The sequence below is a fragment of the Ictalurus furcatus genome, chromosome 16 (genome assembly GCF_023375685.1).
Source record: "Ictalurus furcatus strain D&B chromosome 16, Billie_1.0, whole genome shotgun sequence".
NCBI classification, from domain to species: domain Eukaryota; kingdom Metazoa; phylum Chordata; class Actinopteri; order Siluriformes; family Ictaluridae; genus Ictalurus; species Ictalurus furcatus.
This window is the reverse complement of record NC_071270.1, coordinates 8672176-8693600: the sequence shown is the minus strand read 5'-3', so window position 1 is coordinate 8693600 and position 21425 is coordinate 8672176. Positions and strand designations below refer to the sequence as shown.

The 21425-nt window shown below is 36.7% G+C and overlaps 1 long non-coding RNA gene across 1 annotated transcript in view; it reads right to left on the bottom strand.

The window, feature by feature from the left end:
- LOC128620432 (uncharacterized) overlaps nucleotides 1-21425 on the bottom strand; it is a 44259-nt gene that overhangs the window by 9391 nt on the left and 13443 nt on the right. Inside the window, exons 3-4 of the long non-coding RNA XR_008388141.1 lie at nucleotides 13532-13663; nucleotides 4150-4266 (exon numbers count right to left, since the gene is read on the bottom strand). This is a non-coding gene — a long non-coding RNA (uncharacterized LOC128620432). The remainder of the gene's footprint in view (nucleotides 1-4149; nucleotides 4267-13531; nucleotides 13664-21425) is intronic.

The window sequence follows — 21425 nt, the reverse complement described above, 5'->3', positions numbered from 1 at the left end:
ACCCCACCCCCCCACGCTGAATTAAAGGGCCAGTACACTGTTGAAAGATTGAAATGAAGCTGAGTTGACAAAAAAGTATATATTGCACAGAAAAATATTTTTGTAGAGTAGTATATTTCATATCCAGTTAATGTTAATATATAAAAAGGTTTATATTATATATTACCAGTTTGATGTTCAATGATGAAGTAGAAATGCTTTTGTTTGTGGTGAGTGAATATGAGCCTAACAGGAGGTTTTTTAGAATTCAGTCAAGGTTAATATGAATTAATAACATTCAATAAGTTAAGAAATCTTACTTTAATCTTCAGAATTTAGTTAATGTGTTAATGTTAATTAGAGTAATGTGTTTTCTGTTTATGAGACCAGTTACTGTGAAACAACTTGTTGAAATGGAGAGAAAAAGTTTTTATTTGCATTTCTTTTAGAATTCTTTTAAATTATTATTAATTTATAAGAAGGCATAAAAGGCAGAACTATCGGTATCGGCCAATATCACTCTGAATAATTGGTTACTGGTATCGGATGAGAAATTTAGTATTGGTACATCTCTAATATTTATGAAAACATAAAATACTAATACTAAAATAATAATTATTTTAAAATACTTTAATATTACTGTATAAATAACTTTCAAAAATCTTTTTCAAGTGCATCGTTATAAAAAATTGTTGATAGGTGGCTAAGCAAATTCCATGAGCTTCATCTTTAATTATATGCTTTGCTTTTGTGCTTTGAAGGACCTAAAAGTGCATTGAAATTTGAGTGGTCCCTTCTTTTGGTTGTGGGAGGGGATATGACCAAATCAAACCTAATATGGGCATTAAATTCAAGTGATGTTGGAAAGGTAGATGTAGGAGATATAGCGCTATTATGACTGGACACTTGAAAATTCAGAAGCAATTTTGTCCAATCACCAAGCCTGTGCTTACATATAGTAGCTGCATCCATTCTATTGTACTTTTATTCACCCTAGTTCTTGATCTAAAACACTGATAGACATCCCTAATAAGGCTTCAGTTACAAGAAATGTCTATTGTTTAAACCACTGATCAGGCAACAAACACACACAGTGCAAAAACCCTATAAAAGACCTACAGTAAGCACCCACTCTCATTGCAAATGAATTACGCCACATGAGTAAGCTGCCATAAGAAATTTCTGAGTAATGTCGAGACTAAATAACAACATTCAAGTCCAGTCACAAGTCTCACAGTCTCAACCTTTACAAACACTGCATGTATAATTTTTTTTTTATCTTACAGTAATGTTTTTTTTTCTTTTCTTTTTTTCCTTTACACGCATTCTTGGTATAATGTTTGGTATTTTGGTAATTAAATTGTAGGTGAATGCTTTTGTAATAATTATTTTATTTGGCATTTGTCAAAATAGGCATGAAAAATTATTGTTCCATTTTATGTCCACCATCACCCACCCCACCATCCCCTGGGGCAGCAATTATGTTTGGATATCTTGTCAAAAGCATAGCAATATTTAAAACGATCTGAATCAAACTTAGCCTTTGCTACAAGTTTGGAGCAAATAATTTTTCTTTCTTTTCATCTCATCTCTATATGTTTGTGCTGTTTATTATCTCAAGTATGGCATTTCTTAATGTTTACTGTTTAAACAACATATGCAATTGAGATATATTTTTATTCCTATTAAAAACTATCCCTTGCGCTATAAAAGTTGTCACCTCGAAGTATGTACTTACTTGAAAAAAAGCTGTTGTACTCAGCTCTGTAGAAGAGTGACTGTGCAACAGGCTGAGTATAGACTCAAACACTGTGTTTAACATATTTAATTCTGAATTAAACAGATGCATGCTCTAGTGCCCCCACAACACATACACACACACACACACACACACACACACACACATTTTTTTTTATTTCTCTCTTTACCCCTCCCCTCTCTCAGTGCTTCTCGCCTACCCTTTTTTACAGTGTGTCACAGGAAGTTAAGTGATTATGGGTACCTGACATAATCCAACCCAAAGACCGTTCCAAAGAAAGGAGCACAACATTAAAATCTATTGCAAGGAGGAAAGGGGAGGGGTCATGCGTGCCCTGGAGTCCACGTTGACAAATTCTTTAACAAGCTGTGGTTAAAGGGAAGCTGGTCTGACTCACCCCCTCCTTTCAAGCAATTTACTGGAAACATGGGGGAAGGCAGCAGGAGGGGGGCCTTTCAGAGAAGTCATGTGATGAACAGGGGCAGGGCTAACCACAGAATTGGGAGGAGGAGTGGAGCAGGGGCCAGGGGGAGGTGCACGTGCACACACACACACACACACACACACACACACACACACACATGCGCACACACACACACGCACACACACACACAACCCAGCACAGACGCCATTCAGTCCAGTTCCAGATTTACTTGCCTGGGAGTTGGCTACCGAAAATTCACAGAGCCACTAATCCTTTTTGTGTCGAGGTCATGGGCAGGTTAACCCTTTAATTGCTGGATTCACAATATTTAGCCTTTTTTGTTCTGATATTAAAAATCAGGGAAAAAACAATGCTTTAGGATAAAAATTTTGCTTTAGGAGCTATAGAATACCAAAATACAATAAAATGTCTCCATTTGAAACAGGAAAAAACAGAGTTAAACGGAGTGGTTATGTATGTAACAATTGTTCTACAACTGAGTGGAACTAGTGGATTACTCCACTTAGTTAATAATACTGCTGAGGACCCGTAGCAAAGTCACTTGTGTGCCACTTGTGGCCTAAGACCATGAACCCAAGTGGGTGTGAACAGCGCTGTTTCCTAAAAACTAGTGAAGGAAACTAGTGAAATGTTAAAACTTCCTTATATTGACAATGACAATCACAATGTCCTGTCTGGCATCCACTCAAAGTACATAAGCATATCATATAATTGTATATAATTGTACAGATCATGCAGTGATTGTATTTAGCATGTTTCCTCACACCACCTTGAAATGAATTCCTGGCTACTCCACTTCCCTGGAGGTAGCCCTAGAGTTGGTTGAATGGAATTTAATGGAAGATGGCATCACTTCAGCTGTGTTCAAAAATACTTATGGAATTACTTCATTTTCCCAATGTGCTAACTGGTCTTTAGACAATGGAGGCCCTTCATGGTGCTACCTAAATGAGTCAAACAGCTTTTTTAGTCACCTATTAGTCACCTTTGAAGCAGTCACTTCCACATAAAACTTGAGAGTCCTCAACACACACAAGGTCCCCAAAGGAGATACTGTGTGATGACTGATTGTGCATGTAATTCTCATCTGACCATCCTGATGGCCAGCAAACAAAAGCTGATTTAGTGAATGCCACTTTATAGCTGTATTTTCATTTGTTTCATGGGGCAAGTTGCACAAACTTCGCATCAAGTTCACTGTGAACAAAGAGGTAGCAGACCACTTCCTCATTTCATTTTAAATGCATCTTAGTCCTAATATACAGTCCCCTACTAAAGTATGGGAATGGCAAGGCCAGTTCTTTTGTTTTTCCTATACACTGAAGACATTTCGTTTTTTAGGTCAAAAGGTGAATATGAGACTGACAGATCAGAATTTCAGCTTTCATTTCCTGAAATTTACAACTACATAACTTATTTATTTGTTAACTTATTTTTAAAGTTATCAAAAATATTGGAACATATTGGATAAGTGTTTCTTGTTGCCCAGGTGTGCCCTGTTTAAGATTGTTTGTTTAAAAAATGAATATCTCCAAATGTATACTATTTGTTTGAACCCTGGGTTTCACCTGCAAATATTGCATTTTTTGTTAAAAAGGATAAACCAACATTAAGACCAGAGAGAATTGGTCAATGTAACCACAGTTCAGAAGGAATTATTCTATGTGAACACAAACCTGCTATTATGAGCCCAGAATTATTCCTGAATACGGACTTAAGTATTCAGAAGTGTGAAAATGCCCAAAGTCTGCCTGAAGAAGACTTTCTGCTTATTTGTGTGTGTAAACTATTGTGCTCTCTTTGTAGTAATAAATATGTATATGATATGTAAAATGAGAGGTATTGCGAGATGGCTGAACAAATAAGAAAGAACATGAAATACAAAAGAAGATAGGAATATAGCACTAACCTGGTGAGGAAAAGTGAAGGATATCAGAAAGAAAAAAATATATATACCTTTACACACCTGTTCCAGCATCTGCTCAAATTCCTCATAACCTTTATCGTCCTCCTCCTCCTCATCATCCAAACGGCCCAGGCTACAAAGTTTGGGGAGAGCTCTCCCTACAGTGCTGGCTGCCCCCTGCAAACACACACACACACACACACACACACACACACACACACACACACACACACACCGGGAAAAACACAGTTTGGTTGTAATACAGCACTCAGTCTTTTTGAGTAAGAGACTGCCAACATCTTGATTTGGCTATCATATTCCACTTTTCCTTGCAAAAATGCTCCAGATCTATCAAATTGTAAAGGGCTGTCCTGTGAACAACCCTTTTCAAGTCATTCCACAGGTTTTTGATGGGATTTAGATCTGGGCCATTCTAAAACTTTGATTTTCTTCTTCTGAAGCCATTCCTTTGTTGACTTGGATTTGTTCTTTGAAAATAGACTGGTATCTAGAACTATCCATGATTCCATCTATCTTGACTACAGACCCAATCACAGCTGAAGGGAAGCAGCCCCACCGCGTGATGCTAGCCACCACCATTTCCATTGTGGGTATGGTGTTCTTTAAATAATTATAAACTGTCTTATTTTTGCCCCAAACATACAGTCATAGGAAAAAAAAATACACCTTCTTTCAATTCTATGTTTTTATTTATTAGGGCTTAAATAACAATAGTGTGGTGCTCACCAATTGTGTGTAACTTCCATAAACAAACAAATAACCTCAGGTGACATAAAAAATACAACAGAGTTCAATATGTAGTCATTTTCCCCCCAAAAGTAAACTAACATTCAGAAACCAAGTGGGAAAATATAAGTACATCTAATTCAGTGTCATGTAGAACTACCTTTAGCACCAATAACTTGAAGTAAACATTTTCTGTAGGAGTTTTTTTAGTCTTCAGTCATCTTAGAGAAATTTTGCCACTCAATATTGCTTCAGTTTGTTGATGTTTGAGGGCATTTGCTTATGTAAAGCACTCTTAAGATCCCACCACAACATATCAATGGGGTTGAGGTGTGGACTTTGAATTAGCCATTCCAACACCTTGATTTTTACTTCTTTAGCCATAGATGGAATGTCAATTGTGGTGTGCTTGTTTTTTGCATTGTCCTGTTGCATGACCCAATTTCGACTCAGCTTAAAATGCAGGACAGATGGCCTCACATTTGTCCCAAGAATATTTTGGTATAAAGTGGAGCTCATCATTGTCTCAATGACTGCAAGTGCAGAACAAACCTAAATAATCACCCCTCTACCATCATGCATGACTGTTGCCCCCCCCCCCGGTTTTAAATTTTTTTGTAGAAGTTGGTGAGGACCACTTAATTATACAGGTCCTGGTAATAAACACATAGAATTGAAGGAGGGTGTACTTTATTTTTCCTATGACTGTATCTTGCCCAATAGGTTTTATCTCATCAGACCATAGCACATTTTGCCACATGGTTTAGGGTGATTCAGGTGGCTTAAATGTTTTTTTCTGTGAGAAAGGGCTTCTGTATAGTCACCCTTCCCCATAGCCCATACATGTGAAGAGATTGTGGTCACATGCAGGGAGTGACCACTCTAGTTAAGACAGGGAATCATGGAAAGTTCTAAATACCTGTTTTGGCACAAAACCTGCAAGCCTCTGTTACATGGCTGAAAATTAAGAATAATGTCACCTTCCAGCACAATAACAACCAAAAACACAAATCCAGGTTAAGTGGACAAAAGGGGCACCACAATGACAATACTAAGAACAGGATATTCCACCAAAATTGGCAAAAAGACAAGAAGAAAACTTATCAGGGAGGCTGCCAAGGGACCTACGACATCATTAAAGTAGCTGAAGGAATATCTGGCAAGTTGCAGATTTCTTGTCCCTTTGTGAATTTTGGAGGGATGTTCTGTTCTTGGTAATGTCACTGTGGTACCCCATTTTCTCCACTTGTTGATGATGGCCTTCACAGTGTTTCACAGTACATCTAAAATTTTGGAAATTCTTATACCCTTCTTCTGATCAATAACTTTTGACAATGAGGTTCCATACATGCTTTGTAAGTTCTTTGAGGACCATGGATTCAGCAGCCAGAAGAAACCAAGATGATGTCAAGAAAATCCAACAGATACAGCTGATCTTTATTTGGGGTAATCACAATCACTTAATTGATGACAGGTATATGATCATTACTTTTGAACATGAGTTTGAATAGGATTGGTTAATTATGAGCATAGTCATGTGCCCCATAATAAAAAGATGTGCACACTTGTGCAACAATTGTAAGTTTTTTTTAAATAAGCAATTTCTATGTTTTGCACTTTAATTTTGTAAAGGTGGAAAACTATCAAGGCATGATTTATCCTGGTTTCATTTTTAAATTTACATCCATAAAAAAGGAGTTTAAAAAAATGTTGAACCACAATTCTGGAATGAAGTGTGTCTGTGAATGAGTTTGAGGGGAAATTCTGCAACACTTAAAGGTTATTTCCCCACAACCTGTGGTTATCATTCAGAAAAGCAAAACACCAATGAATTTGCAGAAGGATTTTGGGCGACTTCTGAAGGTGATTTAAATACCAATGAGCTTATAAAACTGAGTAAAAGAAAGATTAGGAGTCTTGGTACCAGGGCTCCAATCTGGTTCGTTGAATGAAAATGAGAACTGGAAATGAATAGTATTTTGCTAGGAACAAACATGCAAAAGAAAATGTCATCATCCATGTAATAACTGTTCCAGAATAGAAATGTTAATTTTCAATCCTTGTTGTATGTCAATGGCATTATATAATTTTGGTAACATTTTCTTTGAAGCCATGCTTATAATGAATTATAGCCCCATTTATAATTATTAAAAGCAAGTATCACTGCTTTATAAACACATTTATAACGACACATAAAGCCCTATACATCATTATAATAACAATTATAACTACATTTATATTATTGTTATAATTACTTATAAGTGATTACACTTGCTTTTTCATGCTCATAATGCATTATACACCAATTTATAAGTATTAATTAGTTAGTCTTGTGGTTTTATATTGTTGTTGATAGTTGTGTTGTGCTGCCTTATAAATACTTATTTTGAGTTATAATACAATTACTAACCTTTTTAAATGCATAATTGATAGCTTTAAGTAAAGTGAAAGCGTCGGATGCAGTTTCCATTATGCAAATGTTAAGAAATCATGAAGATGTGTTTATTATGCATTATAAATGCCTTTAAAATTGTTTATTTGTAAATGTAACTACTGACCAATAATGGTTTTAATAAAGTAATGGGGGAAAAAAACAGAAATCGTATTAATGCAAACAGTTGCAAAGTTTTACATTTTTTTTTTTACATACCATCAAAACATTGTAACATTAATTTTTGAAGTATAATGTCAAATCGGAATAAGAATTTCCATGCATATGTCTGAGGAGCTAGAGCTTTTAACAAGTCAAACTTTCATGTCAAACAAATACTTTACAAAAAAATTCCTGACATCAAGAAATGCCTGAACTTAACAAGTGCATTAAGAACAAGTGGCTGACACAATGTGTCTCAGAAGGTGCTGGCTATTGGCAAAAGTTCTCCATCAATTTTCATCTGGGAGATTGTCTCTTTGATGTCACTGCTGATTGCAGCAGGGCATTTATCAGTAAATGAGGAGTGCTTCTCCACACACTCACTCCATGGTGTCAAACATCTCAGGAGCAGCTCATTTCAGTTAATTACTATGATTTGTTGCATTAATATGTTTTTTCATTATCTTAATAAAACCATTATTGTTCAATAGTAACATTTACAAATAAATAATTTCAACCCTATCACTATAAATCTATATTCAATGACTATAAACAAAGAAATACTTTTATCGCCGCAAGTCTTTTATAAGATTGGCTTTCTGTGTGCAGTGTCATGACGACCGCTCACACTAAGTTAAGCATGCATATTTTTGTGAGCCGCCGCTGCGAATATAAGTGGGAACAGGATATGACATCATCCGTCAAATCCAGGCAGACTTTATTTTTAAGTTGTTTTTATAATATTTCAAAGCTCTGTTGTAAAGTACAGGATAGCTCGATGCCACTAAAATTAGCGCTTCCATTTATTTATTTATAACTAAAAAGGTCATGCAGTGACGTCGTGATCATGTATTGGTCACACGTCTTCACGTGATACGATTTTACAGGTCAGGGTTCACCAAATTTGAACTTTCATTATGCAGCAAGCTTGCGTTTCCGGTCTACCGTTTTTGGATGCGTTTGCACGCTAAATCCTATTGTGACCGCCCCATGACTCTGGTGAGGAATTGGAGGTTGTTTTTTTTTGGAGGAAGACAGCTTGGATTGAGCCGCGGAGCATTCCAGCATGGAGTGGACACGGTCCTTGAAAAGTACATAAATTATGTTGCTTTCTATTTAAAATTTTTGCTTGTAGTGTGGAAATGTCTTTATTTGCAGGTAGTACAGAACTATATTTTTCTACATGTAGCATGGCACTGCATTTTTAATAATAATAAACAACAGCAAATGCGCCAGCACGGGTTCTTTGATAGCTAAATAGAAATATAGAATTATCATTGTTATTATATAAATGTCAAAGCCAATTTAGTATTTACTATGGGTGATTTTGGGTATTTTTTGTATTTTGTATTCATGATTATTTATTGTTACAGAGAAGAAGAAAATGCTCCTGATCCTCCTCACACTTCTTCTGAGGCCTTCTCCCCCAACACCCACATGGAGGTTTCCACTGCAAAACTGACAGCAACATCTACTCCCCAGAGAAGTCAGAGAAGAGGGGTCACTCGTGTGTCACTCATTTGAGCCATTAGGAGAGCCAGTGCTCCTGTACCTAAATCCTAAACAGGACAGGTGACACAATATTAACGAGGATGATGTGCATACAATATCACATCTCTCCTGCCCACACTTGATAGCCACCAGCAGCACACTTCTCTAGAGCTGTTCATTATTTTTTGGTAAAGCCACAGTCTCTGAAACAACACAAACCTGTATGCAGAGTAAAAACAGAAGGTTATGTATACACCATGGAGTCCTGTAACTAGCCTGAAGATATGCAAATTCCTGGGCCTAGTCATTTACTGTGGCCTAATAAAGCCATCAAGTGTTTGAGATTTGTGGAGAAATAATACGCTACATAATTTTCCGTTCCCAACCTCTGTCCTGGCATTCTGCAGATTTGAGGCAATATTCTGCATCGTGTACAAGCAACATCAAAGATGACGAGCAGAGTGACTGGCTAAAAGGCACCACTCGCTATGATTGGCTCTTTTATGTGAAGCTCACCAGGAAGCAGCTCTTATTGAAATGCAGAGTATACTACCAGCCTCACCAGAACGTGGTCATCGATGAAAGAATGGTAGGTCTACAATTGAGGATTTTGGGAGTTAAGAAACCATAAGTTCAGCGTGTCTGAGTCAGTGTAGGCTGCAGCTGTCAGTGACGTGTCACAGGTGGCACAGAAGAGGCCATGCAGTTGTAAAGAGAAGACGGCCATACAATTGTAAACACCTCAACCTCTGCCAAGAGAGACAGCTGGGAGAAAACACTGTGTACTGCCTTCAATGGAAGAAGTACAGCAAGACTATTTACAAATGCAGGTCTTGTGATGTGTTCCTGTGAACTATATTGGACCATCTTTGTTTCACTGAGTGGGGATGATGTCAAGGTCAGCCAAGCTCAATGATGTGCACTAGACTCTGACTCTTATTTTTTTTATTCAGATTTTTTGCACTTTTGTTCATGTTTTGCATGTACTAGTTTATATTTTGCACTTTCATATTTGTTGTAAATATTTTTTTTTTGCCTCCTAAAATCCAATCCCACAGCATAAGAGGTGGAAACAGCAGCTTCTGCATGTCTGTATTACATATGTGACAGTGCTAACAGGGCTCTGGTGCTGATTTCAGTAAAAGCTAAATGAGATGAGTAAGTTCAATATTTATATTTGTGAAATTGCACATTTTGTATCTAAGAGTTTTGTGCTATTCCCAATCGTTATTTCATTTTGTCCCATTTATATATATATATTGTGTATTTTATTGGTTTGTACCATCTGGACATTTCTACTTGTGTAATAAGCACATCATCATGTTTTCTTAACATTTGCATTATGGAAGCTACATTCTACGCTTTCACTTTACTTAAAGCCATCAATGATGCATTTATAAAAGTAAGTGTATTATAGCATTAGTATATTGTATAAAGTATATAGCAGTAGTATTAATAAGGCAGCACAACACAACTATCGACAACAGTATAAAAATAATTCACTTATTGGACATAGAAATAGAGCTGTATTACTAATAAGTCATTATTACTACAATATAACAACATTATAAAAATGCAGGCTGCATTTTTATGAATACATTAATGGAACCATAAGACTGACTGATTAATACTTATAAATTGTTCTATAATGCATTATGAACATGGGAACTGAAAAAGCAAGTGTATCACTTATAAGTAATTATAACAATAATATAAATGTAGTTATAATAACGAAGTATAGGTCTTTATGTGTCGTTATAAATGTGTTTATAGAGCAGTGATACTTGCTTATAAATAATTATAAATGGGGCCATAAATAATTATAAATAACTTATTATATATGTCTTATCTCTAATCTCACAAATGTTTTTGGATCAACCATGATTTGGATCAATCATATCTCACAAGATTAATTCTAAAAATTATTCTAAATGTTTTCTCAGTATAAAACCTTGTTATGTTAAAGTTCACATTAGACAGATAGCGAAGCCTGTTTGATGTTGCACTACACTTGTGGGCATGAGAGAATAACAGATTAGCTAGCTTTACCAGAATAGGGGAGGCATGTCTGCTTTTTGCCAACTTATAGACATGCAATTTATTTTGATAATATGTAATATTTCTAGAGCTGCAACAACTAATCCATAAAATCAATAATAATCGAATATGAAAATCATTGTCAATGAATCTCATTATCGATTAGTTGGTCTGCATGCAGCACAGGGGAGATTTACTCATTACGTTACTTCTGTTCAGAAAACACGCTTCGGAGAGTAAATACTAAAGTTGTGTCCCAAATGAAGTACTATACACTTACACTATGCACTATGTACTCTACCGTCTAGTGTGTGGATTTTAGAAAGGTAACATCATCTCAAATATATCACTAGCGTTTTTTTTACTAACCGGAAGTATATGCCGCTTCCTGGTCGATGGCGCATGAAGTCATATGCACGCTAGCATTAGCAGACACCCAGAGTCACTGACAATGACTTTCTTCAGTTTACTGTTTCTGTCAGCATTAACTTTTGTTCCCAACATGACCTCACTCACCATCAGATGGAGCCGAAATCATCACGTGACTGAGGAAGAAAGTCCTCTAAGGCAAGGGAACATTTTATATTAAACACTGCACAGATCAAACAGTGATGCAGGAGCACAAAGTTATGTTTATATCCAAAATGCTCCACTGTGTGCAAGGGGTTGGGGAAACTGGTGCGAGTTGTTTAAAAGTTTCGTTTAATTTAAGTTTATTGTTATATGCTGTATTTGCGCAGTTGCACTGTAAATTCTGTCGTTTATTATAACAGAAGTGTTCTATTAGTAATGTGGCCGAGTTGCTGATCACGCACGGTGTAGACGCGCTGGTACACAGTGGGAGCGCGAGTAAGATCTGTAATGTCTATTTAAAACACTACGATCAAAAGTAAAAAGACTTAAAGTAATATTCCTAAAGGCAGTGAGTAACAGAAACCACAAGGTGTAGTGAAAGGGAATTTTTATTATTAATTTAGGACTGTAGTTTAATTCGGTGCTATTTGTGCATCCATAAAAAATAATGCATAAATACTATAAAATAAATAAATAAATAAATATATATATATATATATATATATATATATATATATATATATTGTATTGTATATACATATGTTTGCATAATTTTTTTATGGATGCACAAAAAGCACCAAATTAAACTACAGTCCTAAATTAATAATATATATTCTGGTGTGTGTGTATTGGGTTCTTTTCTGTTTTGGACAAACAGTTGTGTAAAGTTTTAGTCTGAAGTTTATATTTGTAACATTTGTGGATTGTATTTTAAACAAACAAAAAAAAAAGGGCACTGAAACTTTGCCCCGCCCCAACCGATTAATCAATTAAGCGAAATAATAATAATAATAATAATAATAATAATAATAATAATAATAATAATAATAATAATGATGATGATGATGATGATAATAATCGGCCAACTAGTCTATTATGAAAATTATCGTTAATTGCAGCCCTAAAGATTTCATAGCAATACTGTATGTTGGGCAGAAACAGTAAAATTCCATAGCTTGTGTGTATATGACCTTATTATTACAAACACAGTTGTCCAGTCTAATATTTCAAATCTAAATCTATTATTTTATTATTATCAATAGAAACACAGCTACCAGGTCTAACAGCTTTAATCTTAGAAGGAAAGACAGCATATATAAATGGGAAAAAGTATTTATGATTTTTGTTTTGTAATGATTTTGTTCTGTTTTAGAAACATTGTTTGGGGTTCTAACTCAAGAACAAAATTTTAAAATATGGGTTCTGCTCAAAACAAACTGATGTTTTTTTTTTTTTTGTATTCCTTGGTACACATAACTACTAGTGCTGCACTACATATCTAATAATCATTATTTTATGATTGTTTTGCAGGAACATGTTATGTGTGGTACTCGAACAAACCATTTTTATATAGTGTTTCATAGCCATTTTGACAGAATTTATTTCCTGTAGGTGTTGAAAAATTATAGCATTGACTTGATCTAGAAAACAGGTCACTATTTAAAAATTAATTACATTTACAATTTAATATATTGCAATATATTTAAAATTATTATGGCAATTAGGTATGTAACAGAATACAAATACATTATGCACAGTATTAATTTTTTAAAAGAAAGCTTGCCAGAAAAGTTCATCTGAAAAGATCCTGCAGGTCCTAACAAAAAAGTCACGTGAACTGGAGGTGTGGGTGAGCAGTCAGATATTGAAACTTTAGGGACAAGAAAGAACACATTCATTAACTTGACTGTGAATGATGCATTTACAGCAATGTAAATGTGGTGTGTTTAAGTTAGTCTACTAGTTTTTTTTGTATCTTTGGAAATAGAAGAAAGAAATGCTGTGAGCAGTTAGGGTTAGGGGTTAGCTGGATTTAAAAAACACACACATCTCTTTAAAGAAAAAGAAAAGAAAAGAAAATGGTTTAGGCCACATCCACTTCTGATTAAATCCAGATACAGATATGAATATTTGGAGTACTAAACAGATACAGATAAAAAATATTGCCATTGCATTACAGCCCATGTAGCAATATAAAAGTAGTATGATATTTTTACTCACCCTCATACATGCCTTCAGACATGGTTGTTTCACTGCTCGTTCCTTCCCTCTTGCCCTTGCCTGGGGGCACTTGCCAGAGTGTCACAGGATGTCTATAGATTCAGAGGCAGCAAGTGAGACTATGTGGTTGCCCTGCAAGTGGAAAATAGATTGAGAATATCAACTGGAACATTTAATTTAAAATTGCAAATGAAATTATTTTATTATATTTATATATCCTTATTTTTTAATATAAAATGAGTGAATCGCCAATGTGGTATCAATAAATTCGAGGTCAAATTATTAATTACAATCATATCTTAACAGGTGCACTATATGGAATGCCATAATGACATGCAAATATCAAATGAATATTATGCCTCCTCATGTCAAGTGTCCGCCTTATTTGTTTGTGCTGTTCAACCTATGGGGCCATTCCTGCAAGAGTATCATAAGTCAAATAATAATAATAAAAAGATTTCCATTTCATTTATTTATTTATTTATTTATTTATTTGTCAAGTGTTGGGAGACTTTTATGCAAGTGTAGGGAGAACCCTTTTATGCAAGCAAAAAACTGTGGAGTTTAGTTTTACTGTCAGCTTACATATGCTATTAATACACCTTACCTCATATTTATACCCCTGTGAAACAGGAAGTCATGGTTGAATAATTTCCTGTTCCTAGTCACCCAGGTGTACTAAAAAAATTAAGATATCAGTGGAAATATATTTCAAATATATTTTTCTCATATGAATTCATAGGGATTCCAATAATTGTTGCACACCTATATTTAACAAATATACATTTTTTGATATGTTTTATTTGCAATGGGAGCAGAGTATTTTTGTGATTTTTTTTTTTAAACAAAAGATCAAAAGGTTACAATAAATAAAAAATTTCACAGTCTTCTTTGCCCATATTGGACCAAGGGTGCCAATATTAGTGGAGGGCACTGTGGGCAGGTATGTAAGCACATATTTTGTAAAAATCTTAACAAAAAAGATGCACTGTGGATATAAAAACTCTGCACACCACTGTTAAAATTTCAGCATTTTGTGATATATATATATCACAAAATGTGCCCCTCCCCCAATATATTGGAGGAGACCAGGTATAATGATTATCTATTCTATATAAAATCTTTCAATATATAACCTATTCTATAATCTTTTTTGATAGATAGATAGCTTTTGTGTTTTTGTACTTTTCTTTAATTACTTTTCATAATTGTTATGAATTGTTAAATAACTTTTGACTTTTATATAACTATATAATGGACAGGTATGGAACCTGAATTATCAAAAATAATCTGACAGTATAACTACTTTGAACGAGAGAACTAGGTTGTAATAATGTGTACTACTTTACATGTAAAACATGTTGCATTCCATTCGTCTTGCAATCTAAAAACATTCGCATGCGAATTATGTAAAGTGGGATGAAGGGCAGGTCTCGTTAGCCATGACATTGTTAAATCTCTGGCTCTCAGCTGCCACTCACTGAACAGAGCAGACAAAGAGAGAGGTGTGAGTGCAGTAGGAAAGCAAAACCTTGCACTTGAAAGACAGTACTGGCGACATTTGGAAAGTTACTAAGGTCTAAAACGTCACTAGATTTGTCGTTAGGCACTTTTTTTTTTTTTTTGCAGTAAAATACACAGAATACCCAAATCATGCCCTGTCTGTGTTTTTTTTCTTGAAAACAATTTGCGCCCATCCTTCTGATCTCTCCAACCCCCCCCCCCGAGGGGTGCGCCCCCTGTGTTGAGAACCACTGTGATAAAGCAATCAAAAATTTTTTTATTTTCAACCAAGATAAATTGTGTCAGATCTTTTTCCATCTTTAATGTGATAAAGTAACCAACAGATCTCAAGTGAAAAACTAAGGGTAGGAGAGAGAACTTGTAGATCTCCTACTCGCTTGCCAGGGCCAGCAGAAGCGCTACCTTTAGAGTCAGACGTTTCTCTGAGGCTGACTCTAACGGCTCAAATGGGGCACCTGACAGACCTTTCAGGACAACAGAAAGGTCCCAGGAAGGTATGCGTGGTCTGTGGCTGGGCCTCAGCCACCTGACACCACACATAAACCTCGAAATTAGAGGATGTTGCACCACAGAGGCTTCATCAATATTGGCATGGCTGACCAAAATGGCGGCTACGTAGACCCTGATTGTAGAAGGAGCCAACCCTGCTGAGAAACATCCTCGTAAGAACTTCAGGACTGTAGCTATTGTGCAGTTCACTTGGTCTATCTGACGTTCCTCACACCACGAGACAAAAAGTTGCCATTTGAGTGCATACAATTTCCTCGTGGACAGTGCTCTAGCATTCAACATGGTCTACAACCTCACTTGCATGACCAGAATCTATGAGCTGGTGCCCCTCAGGAGCCAGACCCATAGTTTCCATAGTTCTGGCTGAGGGTGATAAATCAGCCCTTGAGACAATAGATCCCTGCGGATGGGAATCTCCTAAGGAGTGCCATCCAGCAGGGACATTATCTCTGAGAACCATATTCGAGCTAGCCAATAAGGTACTACTAGCAGCCGACATAGACAGTCTTGGTGAACTCTCGCTAGAACTTGTGGGAGCAGAGCGATCAAGGGAAAAACGTACAGATGTGACCTCTTTGTTTGGCACTTTGTTGTCTCCTTGGAGGTGAACACATCCTCTTCCGTTTAGCCGAACCTCCACTATATGGATTCCACCACTTGTGGATGGAGCCACCAATCCCTGGCCCTCAGCCCCTGTCTCAACAGGATGTCTGCCCCCACATTCCAGTTGCCTAGAATGTACATTGCACTCATTGACAAAAACTTCCTCTCTGCCCAGAGAAGAATTAGTTGTGCCTGCCTGAACAGGGGGTGTGAACATAATCCACAATGGTGGTTGATATATGAGACCACCACTGTGTTGTCTGTCACAACTAACACATGGTGACCTCTCAATTGAGGAAGAAAGAATTTCGGCCCACATTTCTAGATGATTTATGTGCCACTCCAGATGAGGGCTGCTCCAGAGACTGTGAGCTGGACAGCTGTCTAAGACCGCCCCACAGCCCATGAGGGAGGTGTCAGTCAATGCTGTCTTGTGATAAGGAGATGCCCCTAGAGTGTGACCCGAGGCTAGAAACCGGGGACACCTCCAAATTCTCAGAACACATAGCCATCACCGCATGACACTCTCAGAGGTTCTCAGTAATCACTCTCACATGATTACTCTCAGACGTTTTGTCCTTGGACGAAACTCCAGATTTTTCAGCCACCACTGAAACGGTCTCCTGTGCAATAGGCCCAACGGTATGATGTTGGCTGCTGCTCCCATTAGCCCCAACAGTCTCGTAGAGACTGGAGGGGATGCCCAGATACCGCTTTACCTTGCTCAGTGTTGAAAGGATTAACCCTATGCATGTTGGGGAGAGAAACATCCTCATAGTAGTACAATCCTTATAACCTCTAGAAAAGTTGTCTTCTGCACTGGAGAAAGCATACTTTTCTTAAGGATAGATAGATAGATAGATAGATAGATAGATAGATAGATAGTAGGTAGGTAGATAGATAGATAGATAGTTAGATAGATAGATAGATAGATAGATAATCTATTTGTCCTCAAAGAGGAAATTTGCTTCCACTGTGGGTGCATAGAAAACAAACACAACAACACCATACATGTTAATCATCAAAACAATCACAGACATAGAGGGGAGAAGGGAAAAAAAAGAACCATCAGGATCATACTACAAATGCCAGAGCATAAGATGGCATCACAATGGTTAATTACTGTTTAATGCTCGTATAGCCATAGGAACAAAACTATTAACATAGCTGGCCTTTCTGCACATGAAAGTCTATACCTTAGACTATACCTGCGGCCAGAAGGAAGGGGGTTGAAATACTGATAAAGTGGGTGGTCTGGATCATTTAGAATTTTATGTGCCTTCTGGAGCGAATATGAAATGACACAGTCCGATAAATTAGGGGTAGGAATACCAATAATTTTTCTCACTAAATTAGTTATCTTTAAGAGTTTGTTCTTGTTGGTAACTGTTAGCATATAAGAACCGACTCAATTATACTTCAATACAGAAGAATAAGAAGACTAGGATGAACAGACAGATGTTTAAGTTTATGAATAACTGTAAGGCTCTGTTGACAGCAATTGTAAATACCTAGAGTGTGCTGATTGAAGTTAAGATGTTTATCCAGTGTAATGCCAAGATATCTGGAATGCTCTACTCTTTCAACCATCTCTCTGTTAATGATACTACTGGAAGGATGGATCAGTGTTTTGGAAGAGCTAAAAAACAGTTCCTTAATCTTTGTAATATTAAGGTGAAGAAAGTTATCAAGCAAGACACAGAACTAAATAAGACCTTCACATTTTTACATAAAGTACAGTAACTACTAAAACAGGACAATAGTAACAGTAGCACAGTAAGTGACAGTGCAACACCAACTAGTACACAGTTCTAGTATGGAACTGTCAGATATAACAGGTAGTGCAAAAGAATAACAATATAATAAAAAACTGTTGTGAATCTAAACATAACATACATAGTAATCGGCAGATAAGCTTATACCATATATGGACATAGCAGTTATTGTGGTAGCAGCCAGTTAAAGTGTATAATAGTGACAATAAATTAAATACGATATTTTTATAAATAAAGTAGCAGCAAAAAATGACTTGTATTCTCCACCAAAATATGTAGGAGAGACTAGCAGTTCAGTTTGGAAGGGGAAATTTTGCTAACTTAAAATTTCTGATCAACTATTCGTCCAGTGACAAGTTAGATTATTTATTAATTATGCATTAGATATGACCACCGTGGCCATTGGCAATAATATCCAAAGAGCATAGTTACAAGACTGGCAACTCCATACAGTAAACTGTAAATATGAACACAAGACACATATCTTTAAAAACAGACAAGATTTTATTAAATGTTTCTGTGTATTCTAATACACAGAAACTAATCTTACACATAAACACACACACATGAACACACACACACAAACATGGGTGAAAATGGCTTTGAACAGAGTGAATGAATTTCTAGCACTTTATACAGAATTTCTAGCACTGTATACAGACCATGACCTGAAAAAACCATCAACTTATTAATTTAACCTTTGCTTCATTTAGAAGGGCTTTAAACTTAGTATTATATATCCCAGTTCAGAGAGAATCTGGTGGTACTGTACTTGCATTTGAAATGTCATTCTAGTTACATGGGGATTCTCCATGTTGTCATCTAGAGAAAAGTCCCAGTGATGTGGACTCGTCAGCGGTCTGGTCGGCTTCTTGCCATCTTGGGAGACCAATCAGGATGATGAACAAAATGATGTCTCGGAGGCTGGTTGGTGGATGAGGATTCCCCAAAGATGTTGATTGGGGAGAACTCTCTGAAGGTGTAGGTCAAAGTCAAACTTAGACGACTCATAAAAAGATAACCTGTTCTGACTAGTCTACATGAATTTCCTTACTCTCATCTGTCATGAAATCACTCAATGAACACACACATACTAAACAAGACATATATTATCTGTCGTTAAATACACTTCTAATAATCAGCCACAATTATCACACTAACAATCAGCCATAATAATACATGCTAAATAACCAAACAAATAGTAGCAACCTTGTGGTGATAAGCATGATACAAATAAGGCATGACATTAAAAGACATTCACAGACATGAACAGATTTCGAATATAGGTGTCCTTTTTGTCCAGGTGGGTGAGGGCCAGATGTAGGGTGGTTGTCTGGTCCAGCAGCTTTCGGTGGGTTCACTCTGTGTAGAGTTTCTCACATTACCCGTAGTTAGACACAGCACCTGGTCATTGGGAGGAGGGGTGGTCTTCCTAAATACCATGTCATTCTGCACCTCAAACTGAGCATAGAAGTTGTTCAGCTTATCTGGAAGGGAGGCATCACTGTCATAGGCAGGTGATGTTTTCCTTTAGTTGCTGATGGCATGAATGCCCTGCCACATGGGCCACGTGTCACCACTATCCATGAAGTGGTTGTGGATTTCCTGGGTGTGTGCATGCTTTGCCTCTCTGATGGCCCAGGACAGTTTGACCCCCACTGTTCTTAGGGCCACCTTTGAAGGAGGAGTCTCGGGTCTTCAGCATAACACACACCTCTGCAGTCATCTGTGGCTTCTGATTTGAATGTGTAGTGAAGGTCTTGGAGACAGTGACGTCATCAATGCACTTGCTGATGTAGCTGGTCACTGTATTCCTCCAAGTTGGTGGAGTCACTGACTACGTTTACATGGACAGCAATAATCTAATTATTGACCTTATTCTGAATAATACAATATTGTAATTAAGGTGTTTACATGAGTTGCTTTTAGAATATTCCTTTCATGTTCCCATTTTACATGTTATAGAACATAGATTGATTAATGGCACACGCCATTACTTCCCCATGCCATGCCGTCTGATGTTCCCTCCAGAATTTCACATATCAACATACATTTCGTCTTCGTTATGGTAACATATACAGTTCTGGGTGTTTCATTTTTAATTTTACAAAAGCTTCAAGTGCAGTTAATTATTTGTCATGCTATACATGCAAATAGACGACTGCTTGAAGCCATGGTCTGCGTCCGAAACTACATACTTACCTACTATATAGTAACCGAAATACCTGTATTTTGCCTACTATATAGTAGGTAAGTACGCAGTTTCGGATACAGCCATGCTCTGTTGTTTGCCGTCAAACGGTTGACCACTGCCGTGTGTATGTGTCCTATCGCAAAATGCACCGAAATCGCCCACGCAACGTTAATCATGAGATTGAGGTGTTTACATGTCTGTAATGCACGTCGATAATGCGACTAAAATAGGAATACTCCACATGTATTAATTAGATTTGTGTTTACTTCGAGTATGACTTTAGCCAGATTAAAAATAATTGCTGTTTACATGGTAGTTTCTTAATCAGAGTATTGTCTTAATCGGGTTAATATTGGAATATTGTTGTCCATGTAAACGTACTGACTATCGGTTGCAGCTTCCATATCTCATAACAGTGATATGGTCTGAGTAGCCAAGGTGGTGTGGGGCTCCACCCGATACGAGCCAGAGATGTTTGTTTAAACAAAATCCAGCATGTTCACCCCTCTCGTTCCAAAGTCCACATGATGATGAAATTTATATGTGAGGCCTATCTCTTATATTCATCATATTACAGTTGTGAAGGTTAAACAACTATCCCCTCCATTTAAGATTTACAAATTTGTCCTTCAGAAAGCAGGAAGTTGCAGCTCTAACCAATTATAATGGTAAAAAGAAGTGTTAATGTTTTCGGTTATCCCTGCCTCCATCAGCTTGAAATGTTGAATGTCAATTTTAAATAATAAAAAAGGCAACTTTAAATAAAAAAGCCAACTGTAAACAATGATAAAATATAAACAATCCATGAAAAAAGTACAATTTAAATAGGACAAGTCAACTGAAAAAAGTCAAATTTAAATAAAAAGAAGCAACTTAACAGAGAGGAGCAAAAAAAAGAATGTGAGAATCTCATTCTTCACACATGTCTGGGCTGTGGGGTAGGGTGGTTAGATGGAAGCCTCTTCTCAGAAAAAAAAAGTAATCCAAGCGTGCTTCAGCTTCGTAGTTAGAAGTTTTTTGGGCATAATTCTAAAAAATACACCAATCAGCCGTAACATTAAAGCCACCCGCCTAATATTGTGTAGGTCCCTGTTGTGCCACCAAAACAGCTCGGACCCATCGAGGCATTGATTCCATAAAACTTCTGGCACCAAGACATTAGCAGCAGATCCTTTAAGTCCTGTAAGTTGTGAGGTAGGGCCTCCATGGATTGGACTGATATGTCCAGCACATCCCACATGTTCGGTTTGGGTAATTTGGAGGGGAAGTGAACACCTTGAACTCTTTG